This window comes from Dermacentor andersoni, chromosome 6, assembly GCF_023375885.2.
Source record: "Dermacentor andersoni chromosome 6, qqDerAnde1_hic_scaffold, whole genome shotgun sequence".
NCBI classification, from domain to species: Eukaryota; Metazoa; Arthropoda; class Arachnida; order Ixodida; family Ixodidae; genus Dermacentor; species Dermacentor andersoni.
The window spans coordinates 134151182-134178324 of NC_092819.1; the positions used below are offsets into that span (position 1 = coordinate 134151182).

The window sequence follows — 27143 nt, forward strand, 5'->3', positions numbered from 1 at the left end:
ATTCGGCTGCACTACCGTCAGATTGAGTACACCTAAGTGGCTGAGAAAATTGCTAGAAAAAAAAAAACACCACTAAAGACTCCGAATGATAAGCAATCATCGCTGCAACAAGCCGCACTATGTGTTAGTGACTAAGGCGTTGGCGGCTCAGGAGGATATACGACGTTCAAATCCAGCCGCAGCGGCTTCATTCTCACGGGGGCGAAACAAAATAGCGCCTTTTAAATGGCACGCTGCCTCCACTACGCCATCCTTCATAATTCACTGCAAAGTTCGGAAGTTACACGCGAAGTTATTTTAATGTATCGCAGAACTCACTCTGGTAAGGACAAATTAAGCGCTTTAGTATGATACTCTCCAAAATTTAGATAAATTAGGGGCTTTTGACTCACGATTGTGCGAACATAAGCTGTTGAGCTCATAAGTACACATTGAGTGCTTTAAAGAGCCAGACATTAAAGACAGTGTTAGATACGGGACCTTTTTCTGAGCCTCCTTCGAGTTTACCAGACCACATCGAATCGGGTCACACCTAATTAAGGAGCGCAGAAGCACATCTACCACGTTCCCGAGGCGCGGCACGTGCAAACAAGTTAGCGTCCCCCACCTCGTGCGCCGCATGTGGAGCTGTTGTCCCACTGCTTGACTCTTCCCGAAAGTGCAGTGGCAGCCTGGCATGTTCCAGGTAACGTGGGTCCCGAGCAAAGCTGCTTTGCGGCTCTGAAAGGTCGCTCGAGAAGAAACCGCCTGCCCTCGCTGTGCGCTTGCAAGCCGCGAGGCAAGACGGCTGTAATGCACCGTGAAGCCCTGGCAGCAACCCCCCCCCCCCCCCATCTGTCTTTGTGACGGCAGTTGCAGACCAAGAAGGCAATACCACAGAGAAGTACTCCCTCGGACAGGTGGAGACCAATGGAGCGACCCTCTGCGCCGGGTGTGACTTACATTCGCAGGGGCGCGCCTGCCATTGGCCGAAAATGACGCCACCTGAGCGGGCTCGCCGACTAGCCGAAAAGGATGCCACCTGAGTGGGCTCGCCGATTGGCCGAACGTGACGTGACTTCGAGACACCGAAGGGGTTAAAAGCCAGAGACCGGGGGCAGCAAGAGAGCATTCCTTCATTCATCTCTTTCGAGCTTCTTGCCACGGGCCGCAGAGTCCGAGTTGCTGCCGGCCCGTAATGACTTGATGACTGTTAATTTATTCGTACTCTCACTGTAAATAATGTAAATAAACCTCCAGTTTTCATCTCAAAGCCCTCCTCAACCTCGGCCAACTCCCGCACCCGACGGCAAGGTCCAAAAATCTGGGGGACAGCATTTGGGATTGTCCTCCGGATCCAACAAAAGCGGTTCATGGCGAGGCTAGGCGGCGAAACGGCTCGAGTGTCTATTCTTGTCATTTACGGTTTTACTCTATGCTACGGCCGTGTCAAATAAATTGGAAAGGCTGTTCTGTAGCTGCAGCATTCGTATTGAAAAAACCTATGTAGGGCGATGAACACGAGGTGTCAGAACGGCAAGTGGTGGTGCGTATTTTAGTTGCAAAAGCTGTAAAGTTGCTTTGTTCCTGCCTGTTTTTGCTGCGCTGTTACCCAAGAAGAAAAAGGAGAACTGTTAACCTAGTGCATTTCGTCACACATGGTGTCGATTACAGAGCTCGGCGAAGAGTCCTACCAAGTAATTCGTCACGGGCGTAGCATAGAGTAACATATTAAATGACAGGAATGGACACTCCGGCCGTTTTGCGGCCGAGCTTTGGAGATACGCAGACTCCGGCAGGTGGCCCTACGTGTTTCCCGATGAAGTGGCTGCAGCCATGGCTCCGGCTGCGGCCGTAGAAGCAGCTTGACAGAAGACACAACCCAGCATGAGCGAAGCCCAGTCAGGCCCTGCCGCCGGGCTTGCTACGTCGATACTTTGTGGAAGGCGCCCGAGGATTGTTGCTGGGTCCTTCTGCCAGCGTCTGACAGAAATGCTTGGTCGCCGTTTCATGGTAAGGTTGCAGGAACTTCTTTTTGCACGTTTTTCAAAGACTTTTTCTGTTCGTATTTTGTTTTGTCACTGTTAGCCGCATGAACGTGTGACGGAGAGGGTGGGGGGCAGCACAGGCCTTGAAGCCATAAAAAGATGCCGACCATTTGTGCCGTCGAATACTATCTTGCACACTTTTTTTTTTTCGTTTTTATCATGCGCAGCAACGAGTGGTGATGCCAGCGGTAACAGTGGCGCGGCAGCGTCCGAGGTGCGAGGTACGTTCAAAACAATGACGAAGTTAGAAAAGAAAACGGTTCGTTAAAAAATGCGGCCTATGAGCACATGCCGCTGGGGGCAGAGGGCTTTATGTTGATCAATTCAAGAAGGTGACGCCCAGCGACTTGTTAAAAAAAGTATTGTGTGGAGGTCTTGCAAAAAAATAAAATAATGTGGCTATTTCTAAAGCCGCGCACGCGCAATATTTGCAGTATGACAACAATGCCGCTCTCTGAACCTCTGTAGTATGCTATGAGCGCTCGAGCCTTATTAGCTGTTTTGCGCTGCACTGAATATACGTGTTTTCCTGTTTTAATTGCGTATCGACTCCTTACCGTATCGACTCCTTACCGGAAACAAGTTTCTTGTTTCCTAGCATTTATAACCGTTCTTCCTTGACAGCCGTTCTTTTTGATGGCATACATTATTAACAGAGAAAGTCGCTGCGTTAAATCAGAAAGAAATTGCATTACACGAAGGCACGCAGCATCTACATTCAAAACCTTTGAAGGCTCCAGTATTGCCTAACTTTTGCCTTCGCCATTCTACGTATTACCGGAATCTCGACTACGCCTGTCTGAAAGTGCGCTCTACAGTGAAAATACACCATGCATATTCAAGGGCAAATTTGTAAGCATCAGAAGACGATACAAAGCTTCGAAGACATCAGGTGAAGACTCCCAGCATAGTCGAAGCGCTTAATTGGCCGAGGTGCCAATATCTTGTAGCTGTTTAATGAAGGATACAATGAAAAGCACATTAGAGGCGATAATGTTGGTGCGTTCCCAAGAGTTTTTGCCACAGTTTCATTATCGCACGCAACCCTTCTCATAATCTTGCTACCTTCATTTGCCCTGATTTGTAGAAGTGCAAAAAACGGCGTCATATTTATTCTCTCTAGAACAACCCAATTTTAGTAAATTACTTGCTTGTTTGGGCAGGCTCTTTTTTTTCTTTCATTATTTGAATACCTGAAAGACGTCTTGAGTGTGTTATGCCCCTGTAAAGTTTATTTCCACCACGCTTTTCATTTAGGAGTATTCTCCATTGTACGCTTCTCGCAGTATCTTTCCGTCCCATTTTCATGTGCTGAAATCTGGAGACAGCAAGTTATTTTCTGCTATTTTCTTGTCTTGGCTTTCTAGCAGGCTGATTGATATAGAAGGAAGACGATACATTTGTTCACGATGCTACTTTTTGGAGTGAATTAATAGTAGTCTATCCGAAACGCTCAAGTTCTGCCTCCTCATTAACATTAAGCATGATTGTTGCGCTAAGGTACAGCTTGAAATGTAACGAATATGATTTTAAATAAAATTGAATGAATGAGCTCTAGGGTGTTACGTGTCACAACCACGATTTGATTATGAGGCACGTCGAGGTGGGGGACTCCGTATTAATTTTGACCACCAGGGGATATTTAACTTGCCCTCAATAATTGGGACACGGGCCTTTTTGCATTACGCCCGCATGGAAATACTGCTGCGGCGGCCAGAATTTGATCCCGCAACCTCGACTTAGCTGCGATACATCATAGCCGTTAGGCTACCCTACATAGCGGATATTTAAGTAAAACTAACATAAAGTGAAACAGCAGCTTTCAACGCTAGTCGCCACATATAAGCAGCAGCGCAAGCTCCTGCATGAAGACGCTCCTTGATGCATGCAACGTTACGGGTCTAAAAAGAAGAAAATGAAATTATGGCCTCCCAGATTAGGCGGTGTGCGGCGGCGATCTTGGAGGCTGCTGCGTTTTGCCGATTCGTCTAGGTGCGCTCAGAGCCAAAGTCGTCCGCCGGGGCCTACATGAGTGCCCTCGCTTTGCGTTTACTACATTAGTCTATAATATTAGTAACCAACCTAAGTGTTTTTGTGCTGTTTTTCTTTATGGTAAGGTAGCTGTAAAAATAAAACAAAATCTAGTAGGCACCCATTCAGAGCAGCCTCGTATATTTTAACTGATTCCCCCAGCGATTAGGCAAGTAGCAAGGAGGGTTTCACTGAGGGTGGTTACTTCAGTGTTTTAACTGCACTATCTGCTTGTTCACTTTAAAATAACACTTGTATCACGTTGGTCGAAGAGCAGCACAGAAGGGATCTGGTGTTGACAGGTCATTTGTTGTGTTTGCAAGATTTAGAAGAAGTGATCAAGGACCCTGCCAGCTGCATGATCCTCTAAAATGTGCGTTCAGCACTAAGCGATAGCCTCATCTAAAGTAGATCAGGAAAGCTGACGGCGCCGCGGTGGTGGCCTTGTGAAATCCCTTGCTGTGGCCGCTTACTATAGTTAACGTTATGTGGAGCTGAAATACATGGAACCACAGCGTTTTCTGCCGTTTCTTTCCTTAAAGGCTGTTAGTTTGACACACTGAAGAGCATGATAGAGGAACGCTTTTAATTTTAGTTATATTGCGGGAAAAATAGCGTTCCTGGTAACCAAAATGAGCACGCAGTGCCCTATATTGCGAGAGCATGTTCGCCTGGGACTCTAACTTTAACATAAAAAAATTACTCGTTTGTGTCTGAAAACGATAAATTAAGTTTTCCAGTACATTTAGCACTGGACTGCTGCCAATACGGGAAGGCGGCGTTGCGTTTCACGTTAATGAAGACGCGTTAGCCGCACCGCAAATGGCCTCTTGAGGCTACGCCGTAGGGTTAACCAAATAAATAAATGTACACCTAAAAAAGAAAGAAAGACATGCACACGTCGACAGTATCTGTTTGAATAAGTACATTGCCAATGAAATACGCACATGAATATCCGTTCACATTAAACAAAAGTTTACCTTTAAAACTGAGTGAACTTTGACAAAAATTAGATTCGATGGACGGGACCTGTAAAACACATGACATGAATCCCGAACCAGTGCACTCGATAAAGTGAGAAAGATACATATGTAAGACAGATACAGAAGAAGAAAAGAATCGACTACTTTGTTTGAGTTAACAAATTAACTAATGCTGATTTCAGTGGTGCTGCCTGTGGACGATCGAGTTCGTACAGTGCTGTAGCGTTACAAGGTTGCCAGTTCACAGAGAGAAAACGGTTGCAGTTAGCGGTTTCGTGCTCGTCTTCCGGTATTGAGATTCCGGTCATTCATCAGTTTCTTACAGGAGGTACGACAGTTCAGTCGGCCTTCTCAAAGTGCTTTCATTCAGCATGCGCACCATGTGGGCTCTGATCCTTCCAACTAGACCGAGAAGAACTTCCACCACTTCTCCAATTCTCAAGACCTTCCTTGATAGATGACGTCTCTAAACTAAAGCGAGCATTCTTTCCTTAAGTCATCGTGAAAAAGTCGGCTCCGCAAGATGTGCTGATTGGAGGCTCGTCAGACACTCATTTGGCCACCCATTATAATTTGGTTTTCATCATTTCTTTGTAGTGGAAGCGACGTGCCAGTTGATAAGTTGGCCAGGTGGCTGATCCGCCTTTGTACCTGGCCCATCGTTGCAGATGGCGGTGATGTTACTGTCGTCAACATTTGCTCAGCACGCGTCCGCAGTTGTGTGAGCCACACTGCGGTCATTTCCACCGCACTTACGTATTTCCTCCAAGACCTGATTATCATCCTTGTTTCTTTTCCTCCACATTCAGCCCTAATTGACTGCTCCACATGCACGCTCCGGCTCGTTTCGGAATGTCACGATGCATACTCCAGTCACGTAGGCCTCACCGGCTTCGTTACACTACAGCCAAAATTACAATCGTATACCTATAACTATCGTATTTCCCATAAGTTGCTGACGGAAAGTAACTCATTACAGCTCTGCCCGAAATTCCACTGCCGTATGACGTCACTGTACCTCACATTTCTTGTGGCGCATCTGGTTGGTTCTTAGGGTACGCTCACACTAACGGGAAGAGTGCTAGCAGAAGTCTACTAACGGCTAAACGCACCCACATTTTGATGTCCATAGACTGCGGCCGTCCTTGCTGCTGCGCATGCCGCCGAGACGAGCAAGTGTTAGATTTGCTCGAAGCTGGAATCACTGCAGCGTCATCAGCGATATTAAAAGGAGGAGGGGGCGGCGGCAGTTCATCCTCGAGTTTGCCCACGGGTGTGATACGGCGGCTCATGATTGGTCTCCCCGAGTGGCGGTAAACGGCATGCCGCAATAAATAGCTTCTACACCCATTCGCTCAGCAGCAGAAAAGTTTTGCCGCTCAAGCTCTCTCGAAGCGCGCTTTCTGCCGCATGCGGCCTGCCGCGAGCGTTTTTCCCACTTGTGTGGACTGGCCTTTAGTTCTCGTTGTGGAAGTGACACGAAACTATGTGGCGAGATGAATAATAGCTAACACTAGTAGAGATCTACGGAAGTAAAGGACATATTTGTACTTGTGTAAATTCTGGAACATTGTTCTATCAGAAATGTGTGCGTAGAATTCGGTGATGACGGATACGTGCACGATCACTCTGTAATTATTACCTTCTGCCTCGACAGTTTTGCACCGTTGTTATGGGGAAAATTAGCATAGAATCAACGAAAGCAAAATGACAAAAATGAAAACTATGGCATCTTTAAAAGAACAAAGTTATTTACGGACGGAAACTTTCTGGGCCCTTTAGCCTTGTTTTAAAGTTCAGCCAACCGTCATTTACTGACAGTGGATTGGGCACCAGCGAAGTTGCTTTAGGAGTGCCTGTTTCTTTGATTACGAAGGAAATAGAACAAGAAACGGTGCGATAATGGCGATGTGCGTAAAAAAAATTGCATTCTACGTAGCACCTTACATATCATGCTTAATGCGAGTATTTTTGTGCTATAAAAGACAACGCTTTTGTATCTCATGCGCAGTTTAAGCTCTATGGGAAATTGCAAGTGTTTGCTGAAGCACCCTGCATATTGTTTTATATATTGCTGCTGCTTAATATATATTGCTGCTTTTGTAAGTTAGTTTCAAGGACAAGGGGAAGACAAGGGAAGGACAAGGGAAAACAAGGTAAGGGAAACCAATTGCACAGCTTTCTGCGGCCACCAGCGAAATGCTTTACAACGTGATGGCGCGTTGACTGCTTGTAATGTGGTTTCTATAGCATAACCTTAAGCTGTGTCATACGCATTTCAGTCGCACACACTGACACAGCTTACGTTTTGTCTTACCACGAGAACCGGCAATCTTCAAACTCACATGCAACAGAGAGGAAAATGTGCAACAGAGAGAAGGTGTATTCGAAACTGGTTGTCGTTTGTCGATCCTGACATATATGTCCTATAGCAGAATGGGAGTGTAGGCCAGTTGGTGATTCATCATTTGGGAAGTTACCGCAAGGAACACACAAAAAAAGAAAGGGACAACATGAAGCGGTTCGTGTTGCCTCTTTCTTCGTCTCATGTGTTCCGCGCGGTAACTCTCTACATCATATCTGTCCGTCCTAAATTTTTTAGCTCCGTTTTACCTTCGTCTTCGCTGTGCACACTGTTTGCTATAGAAAGCACAAGTTTGCTTCACAGAGCTGCAGTAACAATTTCCCTTCCATAAAAACGGCCGATTCATCGCACGTAACAGTTTCGCCAACCATATTGAAGCCCTCACTATAATAATGCAGAGTGTATAATGCGTCCACAGCTTTTCAAGTGCTAAGAGTACGTAGTTGGACAGGGAGCCAACAAATACGTGTACCATATATTTATATATATGCCTCTGAAGCAGCGTCTGTGAGCGATGCAGTCGAGCGGACGCTGTGCGGACACGGCTTTTCATACTACAGTGTTGAGCAGAGGCACCCTAATTCCGATATCGTTGCAGCACATAAAAAAAAAGGCGCTGCAACAGCACGTTCTCGGGGCTCACGCATTTTCGTGGTGCTTCGCAAAAGAGCGTTTTCTTTAAATATAAATATTAATTTACCTCAACGTATGAAACTTTCTGCATATAAGCCAGGACATCTTTCCTTTCTGGCATCAGAAATTTTATTGGACTGTCGTGCGCGACAACAAAGAGCACCTACTGATTTTCTGATATTGCTTTCGGAACGATTATGGCGCCCACGTAAGCCATTAAGCGAACGACTGGCGTGCTCGCTTGGCTGATTGTGAGGAAGTGAATGGGGAAATCTTCTTGAATACGAAGGAATCACGCATCCCAGTGTAGCAAAGGCAATAATATTACGCTTTAGATGAACACCTCAACTGATTCCCGGGAGAGAGGGAGCCAACAACGTGATTCTCATGGGCTGCTAGTGCCTAAGGTCTTCGCAAAATCCCACAGAGAGAACTGCCTGGACTTCAGCGATTCTCCTCTTCAGCGAGTGTCCATTCTCGCGTGCCGAGTGCTGTAATTATGCGGTCCCTGGAAATGGGCGGAATCTCAACTGCGCACCGCCAGAACGCTGATAGCGTTCCTGCGGAATACTGGCCTGAATGAGAATATGTAAATTATTTTTGTGCTTGTACATTTGGCACGTGTGCGTTTCAGTTAGAGCGAGTGCTACGATTTGTTTTTGTATCGCACCCTTTCTGTTTCCGACATCACAATCTCGCCGAGAGCAGAGCCTACGGCCATGCTAATTCCCCAAAAAATCAGTTCAGCTTTATATTTTTTTTTTCTTTTGTATCCACGTGTACTTGTGGGCAAGGTAGCGCTGAAATATCTCACAAGCGACAAATCTATTGAGAAGCAGACAATTACAAACCATGGTGCACAGCAGTTGCGCTTGCGGTTTCCTGAAGTGTGCATTTGTTAATCTGTAACAAATCAAACGCGAACTCGCTTTGTGAACGCTGTCCGACGATAGCTAGAATGGTACCAAGAGATTGTGTTGGGCTTACATAATGAGCCATATCGGTGGGAGCACGACAAAGCGTCACAAGGTTACAAGGCATCGTTTGCCGTCGAATTGGCCGTCACATCTCGTATATCCGATTTTGTCGAGCCTGGTAGTTGCTGCCCGACTGGCCACTAGAGGCGTTTTGCATGTGTTTGCAGCCCTCTTTCACGCTCGGAAGGACACCCTCTTATGTAGCACGTATTGAGCTACAGAAAGCTGTATCGGAAGTTTTTCGCGCTGGTCTACAATTTCCTCATTGACACAGTTAATCTAAATATAATATTGGAGAAGTTGATTATTTCACAAAGACTAATTATGTAATTGGGCGAAATGAAACGGATAATCTGAGTATCTACAAGGGACGGCAAACGACAATACTTTGGTTCTGCCTAGCTACGTGGCATCTGCATATTTTTAACTTTTGGCTAAAGTTACGCGGGTCACTGTATGTGCGTGTGGGTGTATTTAAATATACTTCTGGGGTAGCGGGCTTCTCAGTGTAGCGAAACTTCCCATAATGTTTTAGTTAATATACTACACAGAAACGTCGTGATAGCGGCAACAATACGATGGTGAATGCGACTCGAGGACATTGTGAAGACGGTGCCGTGACGATGAACGCGGTGGCATGACGATAACAGTTCCTCGGCTGACACTCAGTATAGCGAAGTGTATAACGAAGTGAATAACGAAGATGTAGGTGCCGGAGTCTGCAATTGGTACGCTTTCCCTTACTTATCTTGCGGTGGCTTGTCTAAAATCACGGCGTCGTGCAACGGATAGTTAAACATGCCACTAAAACGCATCTTCATTGAAGAAGAGCTGGCAGAGCGATGTCATATACGTGCCGAAAGAGCTCGATAGCGTTATACGGTCACGCGAAACGTTTTGTTATACTCGAATAAATTCATGCTCTCCGGCAGGTGCGAGTAGCCATTGCCTAAGCGATCGGCAGCAGCCATCTTCTATTCCTTTCGGAACAGGACAGTCTTCGGCTATTGAGAAAAAAAAATGAAATATTTTTCAGCAAATTAATGCATCTTTAACGCGTACACGTCACTTTGACGCAGTAGTCGTGGTTTTGTGACGTCGAGTCATAGGCAGGTGAAGTGGGTGTAGCCTGAAACGTTTTGACCAATAGCAGAGGGTTAATGGTGAAAAGGCGTCGAAATAGAAATAATTATTTTTCTTTTCTTCGGTAGAATCATGCATAATCAGTGTTTAGACGTCATGTCAGGGTGGGAGCTATCGCGGTTTTCGTAACGTCACATGACAGACAGGCGAAATGGGGGTGGTCCAAAAAAGTTTTCCACCAATCGCGGAGCGCTTATTGCAGAATTGGAATAGGAAAGTTTGCGATAGCTTTACCTTATAGCACCCCAGGTTTAGAAAGTTTGTACGCCCATTAGATTCAACGCACGGTCTAATGCTGAAATTTGATAAAATAAAATGGCCAGAAGGTCAAAGAAATGCGCTACGAGTAACCATACGTGCTGTCCAAACTGAATAACTAAAATAAATTTTGAACGAGGACTCATCTGTTCTGTGTATCCCTCATTATCGCTAATTGTATGCAGCCATCGAAAGACCGGTGGCCTCATCTATCATGCTTTCAAGCCCTGCTGTGGAAGACCAATTAGGCGAGAGCACGCGATATGAAGGATCGAGCTATAAAGTTGATAGTTCTGATCTATAAAAATGAATATATGATACAGACGACCTGAAGACGTATCCTGAAAAACGTTCACCATGGGCAGTATGTGCTTTCAAACGAGCTAGTATGAAGCTCCTCTAGGAATGCTTTGAGTTTAGACAGCGGAGGATAACGAGGCGCATTAGGTCCAAAAAGAAAAGTGAGGCACACGCAAGCCATCGCAACAAAGATATCCGCCTAGCTAATCTCCTATTCGAATTATCTGTGTTCAGCGTGATCCTGGCACCGGCTGCTCCTCCTATCTTGATTCATACATATGCTGGAAAATTTGTTAAGAAAAGATAAAGGGAAGGCTATAGGGGCAACTTTTCTAATGTTGACATATGCTAAACGAAAATAAGGAAACACAAATTTTGTTTACAAGTTCACCTCCCACGTGTCGAAATATGGCAGTAAACGAAAGTAACGGACATTTATGAAAAACACATCTGACGCATATAGTAAGTGGTTCACATTGGTAACATTAATTCCATAAATATCATAAGCATCTTCCCGAAGTCATGTTTCTTATGCGGGAAATTTAGCTGGTTGGCTTTGCCGTTAGAAGCTGTACCAAACGGTGAAGCGCATTAACCGCATAATCTATGAACTGTTGAAATAAATTGACAATGATACCTTTTGACGATGTTCTTGAATTTTCAGAAGCAACAGGTTTCTACAACAAACTGTGACAACGATTTGGCGGCTCTACAACTACAAATTCTCACGTTGAGGTTCGAACACCAGAGCCTCAGTTACTTTTGCGCAATAATGTCGTATACATAACTAACCAAATTAAATTGTTGCGAGCGACTCAACAGGAGTAATGAAGAAGACAGAGATCGCTGAGGCGTTGGGCATAACTTTTGGTTGGCAACTTTGGCTACCTCTTTCCGCAAATAGTCCCCACGGAGGCAGCTCCTGACTTTTAATGTAATTGGCACCCCCAATCGCATATTATTTTATGCAATATCTATCTAGCGGCCGACTTTCGTGAGATTTTAATTAGGCATATTAAGTTGTAAATACACAAAAAATGGCAGTTTCGCCCCAAGGGCGGAGCATTGATTGCGAGAGTTTAGTGTTGCACTCTAGACCCTCGGATGGTGCTGGATCAGTATGCGAGTGCGACATGTTGGTGCGGATCAACACCCAAGGTAACGGCTCCTGAAGAGAGAAACAGCGCCGTAGCAGCTACTAGGTGGCTCACAGCGCCGGCGATGAGGAACGCCACCAGTGGTTTGCTTGGCGGTCATGTGTGCAGCACGTTGATTGTGCGCTAAGGTCTCCAGACCTGTTTCCAGGTAGCTGCAATCCCTATTGCTCACTGCCCTCCTCGTCTATTCCTCCTACTGCATAGAGTTGAGCCAGCGCCGTCAAAACGTTTCAAACCTCTTAATACGCGTCTAAAAACAAAGAGCCACTATTTCGTGCGGTACTACATATATTACCAATACTCTTTTCGAAATACTCTTCCGCGCAGTCAACACTTAATTATGCATACCTTGGTGCCAATTCAGCTACATAAAAAACATAATTTCAAGCCTTTGAATTTGCTTATTCATTTACTTATTCATACGTTTATTTCAATGCCATTAGGAGATAGAATAGAGTACTGAAATGAATACATATATCAATTTCAAAATAATCGATCCCGAATGCAGTATTACAAAGAAAGAACAGGGTTTGAATAAAAAATGAAAACAGACAGCGTGTAATTAAAATTATGGTGTGCAGAATAACCTAGTTTAGTGCTGAAAGAAAAGTAAAAGGAAGAAGAAAATTAGAAAGAAATCATTCTAACCAAATACCACGGCGATGGCTGCAGAACATTTGGGTAATTGGACGCTGAACATTGCGATGGTATATGAACGGAGAAAAATACTGCAAAAATTTCACATACAGATACTGTAGATAATGTACCAACCTTGTAACCATGTTTTCGCTTTCTATGTAGCCTAGTAGCTCCGACTGCAATAATGACGGATCTTTTACCTCAGCGATGTTAGACGGAAGCAAGTTTTTCTCGGGTATGCACAATGGCGAAAACAACTTCTGGTATTTCATCCCCATGGATAAAATGGCGGTGACTTTGTGCGCACGACCGAGAAGGGATGAAGTATGCGGAGCAGGAATAACATGAGAAAGGGCGAACGATGTGTTGCTGTGCTGAAGTGAGAGGGAGAACATGATTCGGGCACGTCACCTGCGTATAATGCGTGTAGGAAGACGAACTTCTGCTTTTAATGACGAAATGCTCACGAAACACAAATAGGCTACCATGACAAATAGCGCAGCTTTTGTTGTGCACGATTGCAAGCAAGTAAGACCTATCAGCTTAGGATGCCATACGATCGAAGCATATTTTATAAAAGGGTGAACTAATTATTTATAAACGTACGGTCTTTTATGTCTCTTGGCAAAATATGAGTGTCATTTAAGGAGGCCGAGTTTCTCGAAAGTGATGTGCTAGATATGAGCACCCCAGGTTACACCTAAAGTTAGCACAACGTCAAGGTACTTCAATGACGCGAATATTTTGACTAACGGAGTCAGTGATTCAGAAGACTTTGGACACGTAAATGAATTGTCGCTAAACTTTATTTACTTCTTTTTTTATGCATCAACTTCTATTAGCCAGTTGCTGCCCCATTGAATCACCTTGATAGATCAGATGATAGAACGATTTCTTCAAACGAGTGTGTAACGAACAGCTTTGGCACTATCAGTGAATTATTTAGCGTATGTTTCTTGTGCAAACGTAAGTGGAGTGTTTAATAAAGCTTCCAATACAGTGCCCTACGTGTAGAGTGCTGCGGTATTTTCCCATCGATGCTGGTACGGAGTCAGTGTTTTTAGCGTCCACAATGTGCTAATACTTTTTACGGCCCATTTTCATTAGGTTAGGGAACGTTTTATTGAAACAATTGTCCTCAGCTTGGACAACGACACTTTTTGTTAAAGCAGGCAAATTTTCGGCAGTTTCGGATCCCTGGGTCGAAAGTAACAAAGTAAAACTAGAACATGTCCAACGCGAGGCAAGCAGGTTTATATTTCATTGTCACAGCTGGACTATATCCCCAACAACCCTACTGCACACCGCAGGGCTCGAACAGTTCGACATGCGACATCACCGAGAACGACAAAAATTATTTCACTTATATTATCATAATAAAATAAAACTAGAGGAAGGCGCTTTAGTTGAGCCACTTACCAAATGCCCTACCCGTTCTGATCATTCTAAAAAAATAAAGTCCGCGCATTTTCGTGTAAAACAAATGTTTTTAAATACTTATTTTTCTCCGGGTACTATGTTCAATGGAATGGTCTGCCTGGAAACTTGGTCAGTTCCGAAACGGTGAATTTGTTTCTACAAGCCTTAAATGAAGAATAGGGCACACATGTAATCAGTCTTGAGCCTAGTGTTTTGCTTTTGTACTTGATTTTACTATCCTTCGGACTCTGGTCGAGTCTCGTTGTTTTCTTCTGTTGCAATGCACGTTTTCTCTGTTTTTATTGTTTCTGCACCCCACTCCTGCCTGAGGCCTGTAATACAGGCCGGCAGTACTTGCTAAAAATATAAATAAATAAATAAATAAATAAATAAATAAATAAATAAATAAATAAATAAATAGTCTGTCCAGTCTGGGGAACAGGTTGAGTAAGTAGCTTTTCGATAATATTTTTTTCTTGTCTGAAAGAAACGAATAAGAGCTCATACAACGGGACGTGCATACTGAGAATGGCGAAGCGCTGTCTATAAAACATGCCTATATGCAGTAAAAAAATAGTGCTTCATTTGTCTGTTTGCACGACCCTTTGTTTGCGCTGGTATTTATTACTTTGAAGCATGTACCAACCTTCTGAGACATGTACCTTCAACCTTTTTCGGACAAGTGAAAAAGTTCTTTTCGCTTGTTCAGGCAACCTTTTACGTCTAGTGGAAACCATCGGTCATCGATTCTTCCAGTAATCGATTCTTCCTCAAGACATAGAAAATGCGGCCAGACGGTCATCCGAGAAACGTCCGTAGGACGTGATTGACACATCCATAGGATATCCATATCCCGGTAGTGGATGTCCACAAAATATACATAGAACCTAATTGCTGTCACTGGCAGGTGAGTTTAGATGTAGGCCCGGACATTAACTGACCTGCAACTTTTCGTGGGCCATGCTAGATTCGATGTAAGCCCAGGCATGGGCCAACCTTCCGAATGCCAGTGGCCGTGGTAGGCTTCAAGTCGGCCAACTTGGTATCAGTGACTGGCCCTAGCTTGGTACCCCAATAATTGGCCGATTTAAGACCGATGTCCATCCCTAAGAACGGCCAAACTGAAATGGCCAAGCAGCGCCACACGTGTCACGGCTGGCGAACATATACTTGCCCAACATTAGGTCGAGAAAATGATTCCCATTGGGTTATTTCCCACGAATCAGTTAAGCATCTATAATCAATATTTCATGACTAAAACGTTGTTAAGATACGCAGATTTCATTGCCTTATATATAATGAAAGCAAAATAATATCAATTACACGGAGAAAGCACACATCATTCGGTACCCTTTCTGTAGCCCTGATACAGAAATAAATACGAAACACAGACTGATATAGACAACAATATCTTCAACATATTCTTGTAGCGAAGGGCAGTCGAGAGTTGAAATGGTAATGACGTGTGAAAAATATTTCCTGTGTCTTGAAATAGGTACAGTTCAAAGGGTACCAGCCCAGTTCAATCCACTCTCTGTGTGACAATTGTTGCTCACAGTTATATTCATACTTTTACTACAGCTATATTTACATCGTCCAGAGAACATACAACAAAGCCGTACGCACAAGCAGATGATCGAAATTATTCATATACTGTAACTAAAGTGAATATTGTAATTTATGTCAAAGGGAATTTTCACGTTGAATTTAATTAGCATCATTTAGGGGCATTACTTTCTCAAAGTATTTATGGAGAGCATATACGATCTCAAAAGCAGAACTCTAACAAACGCCCGGTTCGTCCTTTGGATCTCGCTTACATAAACTGCTCTCTATATATGCGGAAAACGGCTGGTCAAATCTACTTTACATATTCCCGGAAAATTCCTGCCAAGCTAGTCCTGCATTGTAGGGCTGAAGTCAAGAGGATGCTTCCCTCTTCACTATAAGGGCTGCTATTGCTGCCTCTAGTCATCTATTAATGAAAATCATTTGTGGTTAATGTAATTCGCCCTAATGATTGTTTCCGGAAAGGCGCTCATTTTACAGTGCCCGAAGCGCGCAAATGCGCAATATCGCATGAAGTGCGAATGCACGGTATTTCTTCCAATATATTATTTTTCATTCGCAAAGTATTTTTTTTTTCTTATTTCAGTGACATGATTTTCCCCTTGTCCATTAGGGTACATTCAGTACGCTGAACTATGCTAAGTGCCGCCAAGTCAACAGGCCTTGTGCCAGGAGTGGGAAGAAGAGATAGACGAAGTTCAGCAGTAAGTGGTTCGTCAGAATGACAGCTTTCATAAATGTCATTACATTTTGGAACAGCCTTTCTTACAGTGGATGGGAATATGGCGCCGCGGTCGCTCTATTGGTAAGAGCATCGTACGCCTAATGTGAAGAGGTGCTTTTGTATACCACCTACGGCCAGGTATTTTTTTAATGCACATTCGCTTCCATTTATATAAAATTTATTTAATTTTCCTTCTTAACTTCCCCTTTGTAGTCCCTCGTATCATGATATGACGGTCTTGTGATTTATGTAAAAATAATGGAGCTGGGCACTCTATGTAATGCGTAAGGTAGATTAGCGATGGACCATTATAGTTAGGGAATGGGCGCAAAGTAAAGTGTAGGGCAGTCGGTGACTGCAGAAAATTATGTGGGGTGAAGAAATTCGGAAATTTGCAAGCGCAAGTTGGCATTATCCAGTGTAACGCAGCAATAATTGGAGATCACGTTGGTCCTGTAGTCGATATAAAAATGCGCTGATGATATGACAGGCAAACACCCATTGTCCCAGATTGGCCATAAATCGACAAAAGCTTACAAACCGCTAAGGAGGGAAGGAAACAAAGACTGCTAGCGTTTTAACAAACGGCTGATCTTCTGTGCATTATTCCTTCGCTAGATGTTGATCCGCGACATAGAAAGTAAGAGGGGAAGTCGTCACGAACTTACACGAACCAGCGAACGAGTGATGGAGCCGAAAATGGTAAACGTGAAGGTTTACAGCGTGATACACTGACTAACGTAGGTAGATTGCAATCTAAATAAGAGAAAAACGTGAAGCCGCATAAATCGTACCTGCCGCGGTAGCTTAGTGTCTGTAGCCTTTTCGCTGTAGAGCACGAGGCATCAGGTTCGATCTTGGCCGCGGCAACTAAGTCACATAGGACCACGGAGCAAGAAACATTTAGGAGTGGAAACTCCGCTATTCCTAAATGTCTTACTCCGTGGCCGCGGCGGACTAATTATGATGAGTGGAAAATGCAAAAAAAAAAAAAAACGCTCGTGTCTTGCAGTGGGTAAGAGCCAAGAAACTGCACGCAATGAAAATTAACGCGGAGTACCCTGATGCGGTGCATGTGTCACCTACTCAGATTGTTGTTTTGATGCGGAAAACTCCAAACTTTGTTTTCATAACACAATATGGATATCTTATGCATGAAGAAAATGAATAAGCACTCGATGCCATAAGAATCCTCACCAATTGAGCAGGAATATCGTCGATGGCAGAACACTCTTAGGCGGTCTGCTGAGAGGGGAAAATCAAACACATACGTAGGGGAGAGTCGGCTTACGCAAGAAAGAGTTACTTGGATATGGCTTTGCTCTGTATTTGCTGATGCGCTCATCCCAATTATAACGTGTTGTTGTTCAGAATGCGCCAAGAACTAACCTCTGCAAATCAGCAAAGCACCTGTGAACTTCACTGATTCAATTGCAGATAACTTCGAGGCTGGTTTTTTGAGTAGGGTTTTTGGGTCGCGGCTGTGATTTGAACGCTACGAGGAAAGACATGAAAAGTACGAAATAGCTTAGTGCTGTTTTTTCAGTATGTATAATCTTCACTACCAGCACCATATTGCACTAAAATAAGCTACGTGCAATATTCGACGGCGCTTTAAGTAGAGCTGGGTGGTAAAGTCACATGATATGAAAACATTTCAAATGGGAAAAGGAAGTTCCTATTACCTTTCTCGACCATTTTACAGCGCTATTTTTGCGTCATTTCAAAGACCTGGAAGAGTTATGTCACTTTTATACCTTGCAAAGCTCAATACCCATCCTTGTGCACTGTTGATAAGTAATAGAGTTGTTGATTGTGATCGCAAAATCGGATCAATTATGGAAACTGACTCTGAATGCATTATGTTAGCCATTTATATTGAAAAATATATAGACGCTGTCTGAGACAATGGAATCGTTGCACGCCGAATCACTACACTAATTACACTTTGTACAAAAAGGGCGATTCAGAAAAAGGACAATAATACTCTGATTAGTGCTGAATAAGCGAGTTAAAATTTTGGTTTCTCACTGTCATGTTTTTTTATTGTTGTACGTGTTCACGAAGACATTTGCGGCCGCAGACTAAGGAAAAGAATGTAGTAACAACAGTTGCAGTTCCTCAGATACAAATGGTGTGGCCGAAGGACAAGTGTCGGCTCTCGTTCGGCCCACGTTCTGGACACAGCAGTCGCAAACTCGCAGACAAGAGCCACGGGAAAACGGGGACCTCCCAGCGACCTCATCATGCCGCCTAGACTGCCTGATCTTTATTTAAACAAAACTGCATCCTGTACTTGAGCTGTGACTGTGCTCCTGAGGAGGTTCAAGCAGGTACGCTAACTAGACACGCTCACCATTTCATTTATATCACCTCCTGCCTCACTTCTTTGATGACATATGCTGAGCTTTAATACTTTTGGGCTGCGTAGGGCAGACGGAAGCACTGAGCCGCACTAAATAAACTTAACGTTTGGTAGGAGAATGGGACATATTGATTCCAGTTTATAATATGCGGGAGAATGCTTCTAAGGAGCAAAGAGGTGCCATTATCTGATTTCTTTCGTGCTACCTTTTATTTGAATGCTTCAACAGTTCATGCACTGATAGTTTGAGGAATAAGTACTCATTTGCAAAACTTAGAAAAAATGTCTTCATTGTCGGAACACTTGTGTCGCTCAGGATAAAATAATTGTCTTGCTCTCCAACAAATTATTCTTTACCGCATTTATATTTGCATGCTTAGCTCACAGTTGTCACCCAAATTTGTATCTTTAGCTGATAGCTAGCGAGCAAACTCGCCTTTGCGAATGCACGTTAAAAAAGCACTGATACCGTGGGTGTTCGACGCTGTGGGGAAACATTTGCACAAACATAATCTTAAGGCCTTCGCGGTGACACTCTGTCTGTCATCGGACCGTTTTTGTAGACAAGTGGTCACACAATCTTTTTTGAGACCCCCAGACGTCAGTGAAACAAATGTCTCTAACTTTTCAAAAATGGTAATTATTGTAAACGGGAAAAATACGTCCAAGTTCCTAAATATAAACTACTTGTTTTAGAGAAGTCTAGCTACTTGTAAACTAGCTCTAAGCATACCATTTACTTGTATGAGTCAATAAATTACAAGAGTTTTCTTTCGCCAGGACAGCGACCCGAAATAATTCTGTATTGAGCCTCCAGGCTGTCAATGGGACATACGTGTATCCATTTTTTCAAACATGAATTATTGTCAGTGAGACAAAAACGGCCCATTTAAAAAAATGAATGGGCAGGTGCAGAGAAATGAAATATGTTGTAAACTAATTCTAAGCACCTCATTTATTCATACCAGAAAGAAAATACGAGTTCTGTAAAAAAATGTGATGTCCTACAATGTGGTAAACGAACTTTACACTTTTGCATGAAGCACACACAGGTAAAAATTTCCAAGAAGCATTGACACTTTGACACTAGGAAGGGAAGTGACAAGACACCACCAAGCATCACCGATTGACAAGCGAGCATGCACGCTAACTTGAATGACATGACCTATTCAAGTGGGAGGAAGGACCAGCGCTACTTCAGAAACTCGTGGGAAACCCTTTCCCTAGGATTACTTCCTAATGGCGCAACATTTAGGCTGTCGTGCGTCTGAGTGCTCGTTGCCCGCGGTTCCCACTCGTATGCAAACGAGCACCGAGCGGATGGCGCAGTGATCTTTCTTTAGAGCACGCAGTTTAATTATTCCTGGAGTGCATTGCACCCTCGCAAAAATGGGCCGTGGCCTTTATGGCATGATAGAGCACCATAAAAAATAACAGTAACAATAAAGGCACAATTTTGGGTTCAGTGCCAATTAGAAATACAAACGAGACCAACGAAAACCACACATATAAGGCATTTTGGTATTACTTTAAATGCCGGCGTTGAGGTCTTTGATAATTTTTTGTCTTCTGTATTGAACGTTATTTCGATGGGGATATGTGGTTGTTTCTACAAATTACTCTTCAGTTTTGAGTAAGAAAATGCGTCGCGTCCTACATGAAGGCTTTTTTGTATATCCTCAACAACTTTGAAGCAAGACATCTCGCCTACTTCCTGCTTTGCTGTAGTATCACAAAGCCTTTGTGTTTATGTGGCGTATGGACACAACGAGCTGCCTCAGCTGCGAGATTCCGACTACATGCCATGGTGGCTCGTTCACTATGGCGTTTGTTATGACTCGCATTCTGGAAGCGTCAATTTAGTGCGGTGTGTGACTCATGCCTTGAGTATGAGGCAGTGTCATGGCGCCTGCTGGCCGGCCAGCTCAGACCGCAATATGTATGTTACAAGGTGTGTCTATGGCGTTTTGTGTGACAAGGAGAGTGGTTGAAAGCTGCGCCACGGGCTCGCCCATCAGCAAACAACCAATTGAAGCCGCGTCTGCAGGAAGAACCGAGATGCTGCTGACGAGCTTACATTCCGGGGTTACAAGTAGAATTATAAGACAAAAAACGGAAGCATGCCTCACTTCAATCTCTGCGGAATGCAGCGGCCACACAGAGCGCCTATGACGTCAATCACTTTTGGGGCTTTCATTACAATCGGGTCTCAATTGATCACGACGGATATATAAGGTTTCTATTGACCTTGGGGCGAGGAAACAACCTCCTCGCATGGAAATCCAAGAACTTGGCCCAGTGACCTGACGGCCAGTCGAAGACAGTTGCTGATGCCATGCGACCAGTCAAGAATAAGAGCGAAGACCATGCCTCTTAGCATCAAGACCTCACCGGCCCGAGGTCACCTGAGTGCATCGATCTTGACGTCGGGCCTGCTTGAGGTATCCGCCGTGTACTTTTTTTACACTTTCTCTTCTCAATTATTATTATTATTAATATTATCATTATTTGTTTTGAACACATATACACATATACACAGGTATCACGAAAGGGAAAGCGAGGAGCAGGCTGGCAACTGCCACCGGAAGGGGAACAACGCCTGCCTACTCCTCTGAAGGGAGGTGACAGCAACACAGAAATGGAAGATAGGAAGGAGGGGAGGAAAAGGAAAGAGGAAAGGAGAGCAACAGGACAAATCTAAAGACCAAAGTAGAGCACGGCAACAGGTCAAATCTAAAGACTAAAGTAGAACTCTGCAGGCGGAGTTAAAGTGACGCCGCGTCGAACAGCCTCCACGAGTTATCAACCACATCCATGGCTAGTTCGCTATGCGGCTAATTGTGTTCTCCACGATGAGACGCCAAGTAAAGCTGCGCGTAATCACCGTTTCACTGGTAGTCGGTTCACAATGTACACTATAAGGTGTTTGAACCCGCCACCTCCCACCTTCGAAGGAAGAAGCGTTAGGGTACAGTACTGATCACACACAGTAGAGTCGGTCACTGAAGGTCACGCTACAACAGAATGTTGAATGTTCATGCTACAAACGTGAACCTAAGTTAGTTCTATAAAGGTTAGTAGGGCGCGATGGGCCTGATCACGTTTAGATGCACAGCCACTGGGGTATAAACATTCCTCGAGTGTCGCACACCGCAGGCCAAGGAGATGATAGTTTCTCACTAGCGATATGCGCTGCGCACTGAAAGCGGGACACTCAAATATAAGGTGCTGAAGTGTCTCGTAGCAGCCACAAGACGTACACAATGGACTTTCCGCACGGCCCTTTCTGTATAAACGTTCTTGCACGTTCACGCAACCAACCCTCAGCTAGAGCAGTTGTGCTCTAGCGCGACGAGGCAAGCCTCGACCACGAACACGGGGCGGGAACGCTCCATTTGCGACGCGCTGATCTGGATGCTGCTTGAGTAGGTGGCGACGAATCAGCAGATGAGCGTCATCAAGCTTGCACAAAATTTCTGGGCAGTCACAGTTGTTATGAACGCAAGTTGAAGCGAGCCGATCAGCCTCTTCATTGCCGGCGATTCCTACGTGTGAAGGTATCCATTGAGCAACGAGAGATACCCCACGTGATGTAATTTTGCTCGCAGAGTCAGTAATGCTGGGCACAAGTGGACAATCAAGCTCACTGCGTTGTAACCTGCTAAGGGCAGCACGGGAGTCCGTAAAGATGACAACCTTCGATGTAATTAACTCCTCTTGCACGTATTTCAGTGCAACATTATTCGCTGCTAGTTCCGCAGTTGTTGACGAAGTTGGATGAGGTATTTTAAAGATACGTCGTAGTTGACTTCAAGGGCAGTAAAAAGCTGCAGAGGCGCTTTCACCGTCGTTGTGTACAGATGCATCTGTGAAAACTTGAAGATAATCTGGAAACTTTTCGAACAAGTGAGACTGAGCCAATTGGAATATTGCCGAAACAGCCATATCAGACTTTTTGTGCATGTCAGGGATTGTGAGGAAAATGGGGAATACGTGTTTCGTGATACCTTTTGGAGGCGGAGACGTATCTGAAGCAGCATGTTCAGAAATAGTAGTGATATCCATAAATAATGCCGCCATTTTTCCCATGCGAGATAATGGGCGGTGAATCAGACGATCAAGGAGCGATTGACCATTCGATGTGCGGTGCAGACGCTCAATATGATATAGAGCTCTCTGATCTGCTTGCAGCCTCAGGGGTAACTGATGCGCTTCAGTAAGTAATGCAATAGATTGCGCCTCACGAGGTAATCCAAGCATTAGTCGAAGGGCAATGCGATGATCTCGCTCCAGTTGGGCCATCAAACTAGGCGGTACGTTCAAAATTGGTAATGCGTACAGCATGCCTGAGAGTACAGATGACTGGTACACCTGAAGAGCCGTTGTTTGGTCGCAACCAGCACCTCGAGCAGTCAAGGCGGCCACATACTTAAGAAGGGAGTGTGATTTGCGTCGTACAGATTTAACGGCAGGATGCCAAGAGATGCGATCATCCACAATTAACCCCAAATAACGGTGTTGACGCACTCAGTTTATAGGCGTTTCGTCAAGATACAGTCGGCTCATTGTTCGACGAGCGCGTTGTTTAGGGTGATATGCTATTGCAGCCGACTTAGCAGGTGATATGAGCAGGCCAACTTCACCCAAGTACTCCGAAGTAGCGTTGAGAGCTCTTTGCAAGCTTGCACAAAGCCGCGGACCAAGGTGCGAAGGGCCGCTTATTCATAGAGCAATGTCATCTGCGTAGACAGCTATGCTCACAGGGAAGTCAGTGTCTCGAGGCAAGCGACTTGGAAGCGCGGCGAGTACCGCGTTAAACAAAAGCGGCGATAATACGCTGCCCTGTGGAACACCGCACTTCACATTTCGGTATTCACTAGTTACTCCTCCGACACGCACTTTCATCCGGCGCTCCGATAGAAAATTATGTACAAACTGGAGCAGACGACCCGAAATTCCCGCGGTTGCAAGAGCGAAAATAATCGCCTTATGCGGAACTGAATCGAAAGCTTGCTGTATGTCTAGGAAGAGCATGTAGGCGGAATGCTTGTTTTCTTTAGCAAATTCGAGTGCTGAGACAAGGTCCGATATGCTGTCCAGAGACGAACGGCGGCGACGAAAGCCACTCATGACATCAGGGAAAAAATTCTGCTCCTCTAGCCTGACATCTAAGCGAAACAAGATCATTCGCTCCATTAACTTGATGATGTTTGAAGTTATGGATATTGGTCGGTAGGACTTGAGGTGCCTTGCCGGACGCCCGGGCTTTAAAATTGGTATTACCACGGACGATTTCCACTCAGCAGGGATTACACCGGTTCTCCATACTTCATTATACTCGTCCAACATACGGTCATGGAAACTCTTATCAACGTTCCGCAATGCTTGGTACGCCACACCATCTGCGCCTGGAGCAGTGCGGCGTTTGGAGAGGCTCAGCGCGTGTCGCAGCTCCTCAAGAGTGAAATCTGCCTCGTCCATCTGGCAAGCTGGACCGTAGGAAGCGGTTACAGTGCTGTGACTTGTCAAGGAAGGAAGCTCGCTAATTGTGGTGTCACTGGATGCCGAAGAGACGAAAATATCTGCAAATGCCTCTGCTATTACTTTTGGTGACTGGCCAGTCGTTATGCTCAATGTAGCCGTAGGATTCTTGCAGATTTCAGGAGTGCGGAGAGCCTTCAGTATGCGCCATACCTTTCCAAAACCACTTGCAGTATGCAACGAACTACACAAAGCTTCCCAGCTCTTGCGACGAAGCTGTTTTGTATGCCGCCGTATGGCTGCATCAAGGCGATTGTATATAGTCCAGTCGGTGCGTCGTTTAGAGCGCTGTGCCCGTCTATAAGCGCGCCGTCGACATGCGCGGAGCCGCAAAAGCTTTAGATGGGGATTTGGTTTGCCGATCTCCGTCTTCGTTGTACTGTAGCTTTCTGTAAGCACTCACTCATAAGTTTAAATAGGCTGTCTTGAGATGGTGCCTCTGAGATCAGCTGTCGGAACTTGTCCCAGTTAGTAACTGTATAAACGACATCCTGGCGACCCGTAGTATGTGTTGGCGTTAACCAAATGGGTAGGTGATCTGAGCCCCACGGGTCGGGTTCACATGACCAGGCTAAGCACACATCTCTCGTTGTTATCGCAAGGTCTATAGCGGAATGCTCCTTTCCTCTACCAATAAAAGTAGGTGAACCGTCATTCAGTATTTGGAGATCGTTCTTGATAATGAACTCGTTAATCTCTGCTCCACGATTGTCTTGGGGACGGCCACACCATCGTGGATGGTGGGCATTAAAGTCTCCGCATAACACAAACGACGCACCACCCCGAGACACTAAGCACTCAAGTAGCGAGGTATCGGAAGAACGTGTAGGCTTGTTGTATATGCTTGCCACCGTCGTATACACACCTCTGAGGCTCACAGTAACAGCTACACACTCAAACTCATCGTCACAGATGCCGTCTGTGTCAATAACCGCGAAGTCCAAGTCAGCACGAACGTACACTGATGCTTTTGAAGCATTGCGCGTATGCGCCGCCTCTACACACTGGAAAGAGCCACAAGCTAGTTCCGCGCATCGAGTGTTACTGTAGACACCCACGAAGCCTGGCAATCGATATTCGTCTTTCCTTACGTTGGTTTCCTGAAGCGCTATAACGTCTGGTGGAGTCTTCATAGCGACTAGTCGAAGGGCTAAATCAGCGTGCCGCGGTCGCATCGACCTGACATTCCACTGCAGCACAAAGGGGCGAGGCTGCTGACAACTGTTAGAATTGTTTCCGGTAAAATGTCTAGCGAAGGCCGTCGAGGACAGGAACGAGTGCCTCCAAAAGTTGCTCTGCTGCTGACGCTGCTGGTGTCTGGCGACCGGTGATTAGAGATCTGATGACGTTGACAAGCATCTTTAGAAGATTGACAAGTTGCATATCGTCGTTGGCTGATACTGGTTTAGGTACTGTGTTTGCAGTGCTTTCCACTGTGGTCGAAGTCTTTGTAGATACTTGTTCCGGTGGTTTCGATGGAAGCGCTGGCCACGATGTGTCTGAGAGGCAGAAGGTCCGCCCCCCTGCTTTCTGATGTGTTGTTTCTTTGTCACTCTTTGAACGCGCTACTTTTCCAGTCGCTGGGGCAGCACTACGGCGACGGGAGCTCTCATCTCCTGCTGCCTTCTTTATGGCTTTTTCTTTTAGTGCCTTTAGTTCATTCTTCAGTGAGGGACATCCTTTATCCGTTGCCAAATGTTCACCATTACAGTTAGGGCACCGATATGCCTGACTTTCACAGGAATCTACATGGTGATTCCCACCGCATTTGGCACAGGCTAGATCTCTGGTGCAAAAGCCCTGAACATGACCAATCTTGAAGCATTTATGGCATTGCAAAGGCCGTGGTACGAACGGTCGAACAGGATGGCGCACAAGTCCAGCCTTTATATGACTAGGCAGCTTTCCAGAGGCGAAAAGTATCTTCATGCACTTTGACGTGCCCAGCCTTCGAACGCTAATTATTTTTCATGGTGGCGTGCAAACGATCATGTTCTTAAAAACGTCGTCTTTGAGATCCAAGTCCACATCAGATACGACACCAGCCACTATATTCGTAACCTGTGGTACGTAGGGACGTGTGCGAACCCCACAGATTTCAGACAAACCAAGTAGAGTTTGCACCATCTTCATCATCTTCATCATCAGTCGTGTCAACGGCAATGACATTTTTCCAGGGGTTCACGCGAACCTCTTCGATTAGTCCAGGGGCAAGTTTGAAGAAGAAATCATTAAGTTTCTGTCGAGAGATAGCATTCAGGCTTACCATCGCGTCGATGGGAATGAAAGCTACTGTCGTAGTCTTGATGGTGCTGTATATGATAGTCCCTTCACTTGAGGACGACGCCGGAGACGACCTTCGTGGGTGGCGGTGCTTGACAGGTATGAAAGCATCCGAATCTTCCGATCTTAAGTCAGAAAGCTCGGAATCAGTAGCGTCGGATCCTACTGCCGAACTGAGCCGCTTCCGAGCCGCGGGCGGTCTATGCTGACCGCCAGACGCGTCCAAGACCATATCTTCCATGGCAGGCTCCGCGGGGAGGATCTCCCAGCAGAGTAGAAGACTTCAGGGTTCAGCACAAACGTCGTCGCCTGTTACTGATGCACGAAAATAATGTAAACAGTCAAAAACTGCAGCACCAGAAGAAAACCAGCAACCGAGCACAGTAACTTCGTCGTCCTCTATCCTCAATTTCCCAATATGCTCTGAATAAATCGTTCAAGTTTTTGCAATGTAACGTCCGTATCTCTGCGTGGTTGGATGGTGTTCTCATGGTCATGACACGTCTAGGTTGCAGAACGGCAATTTAAGTAACGCCGAACCGCATGCCACGATGAAGTGGAATCGGGCGGTCGAACACATTGCTCTGCTGAATGAACGGCGGCAAGTTATATTTGTTGCGACAGATGGCACAGCTCGATGGGGTGCTATGTAAAGCTCTCTGTGTACAGAGAATGCCCGCGCACGTTGAACTTTAAGTGGTCAAAAATGTTTTTAAATCGTTCATTATG

General features: G+C 45.1%; 1 long non-coding RNA gene across 1 annotated transcript; it reads left to right on the plus strand.

Annotated features, from left to right (window-relative positions):
* The first annotated feature begins 1876 nt into the window (after positions 1-1876).
* Positions 1877-15033, plus strand: LOC129382637 (uncharacterized). Its single transcript, XR_008610678.2, has 3 exons — positions 1877-1992; positions 2195-2248; positions 14642-15033. It is a non-coding gene; the product is annotated as an uncharacterized lncRNA (long non-coding RNA).
* Positions 15034-27143: the final 12110 nt, after the last annotated feature.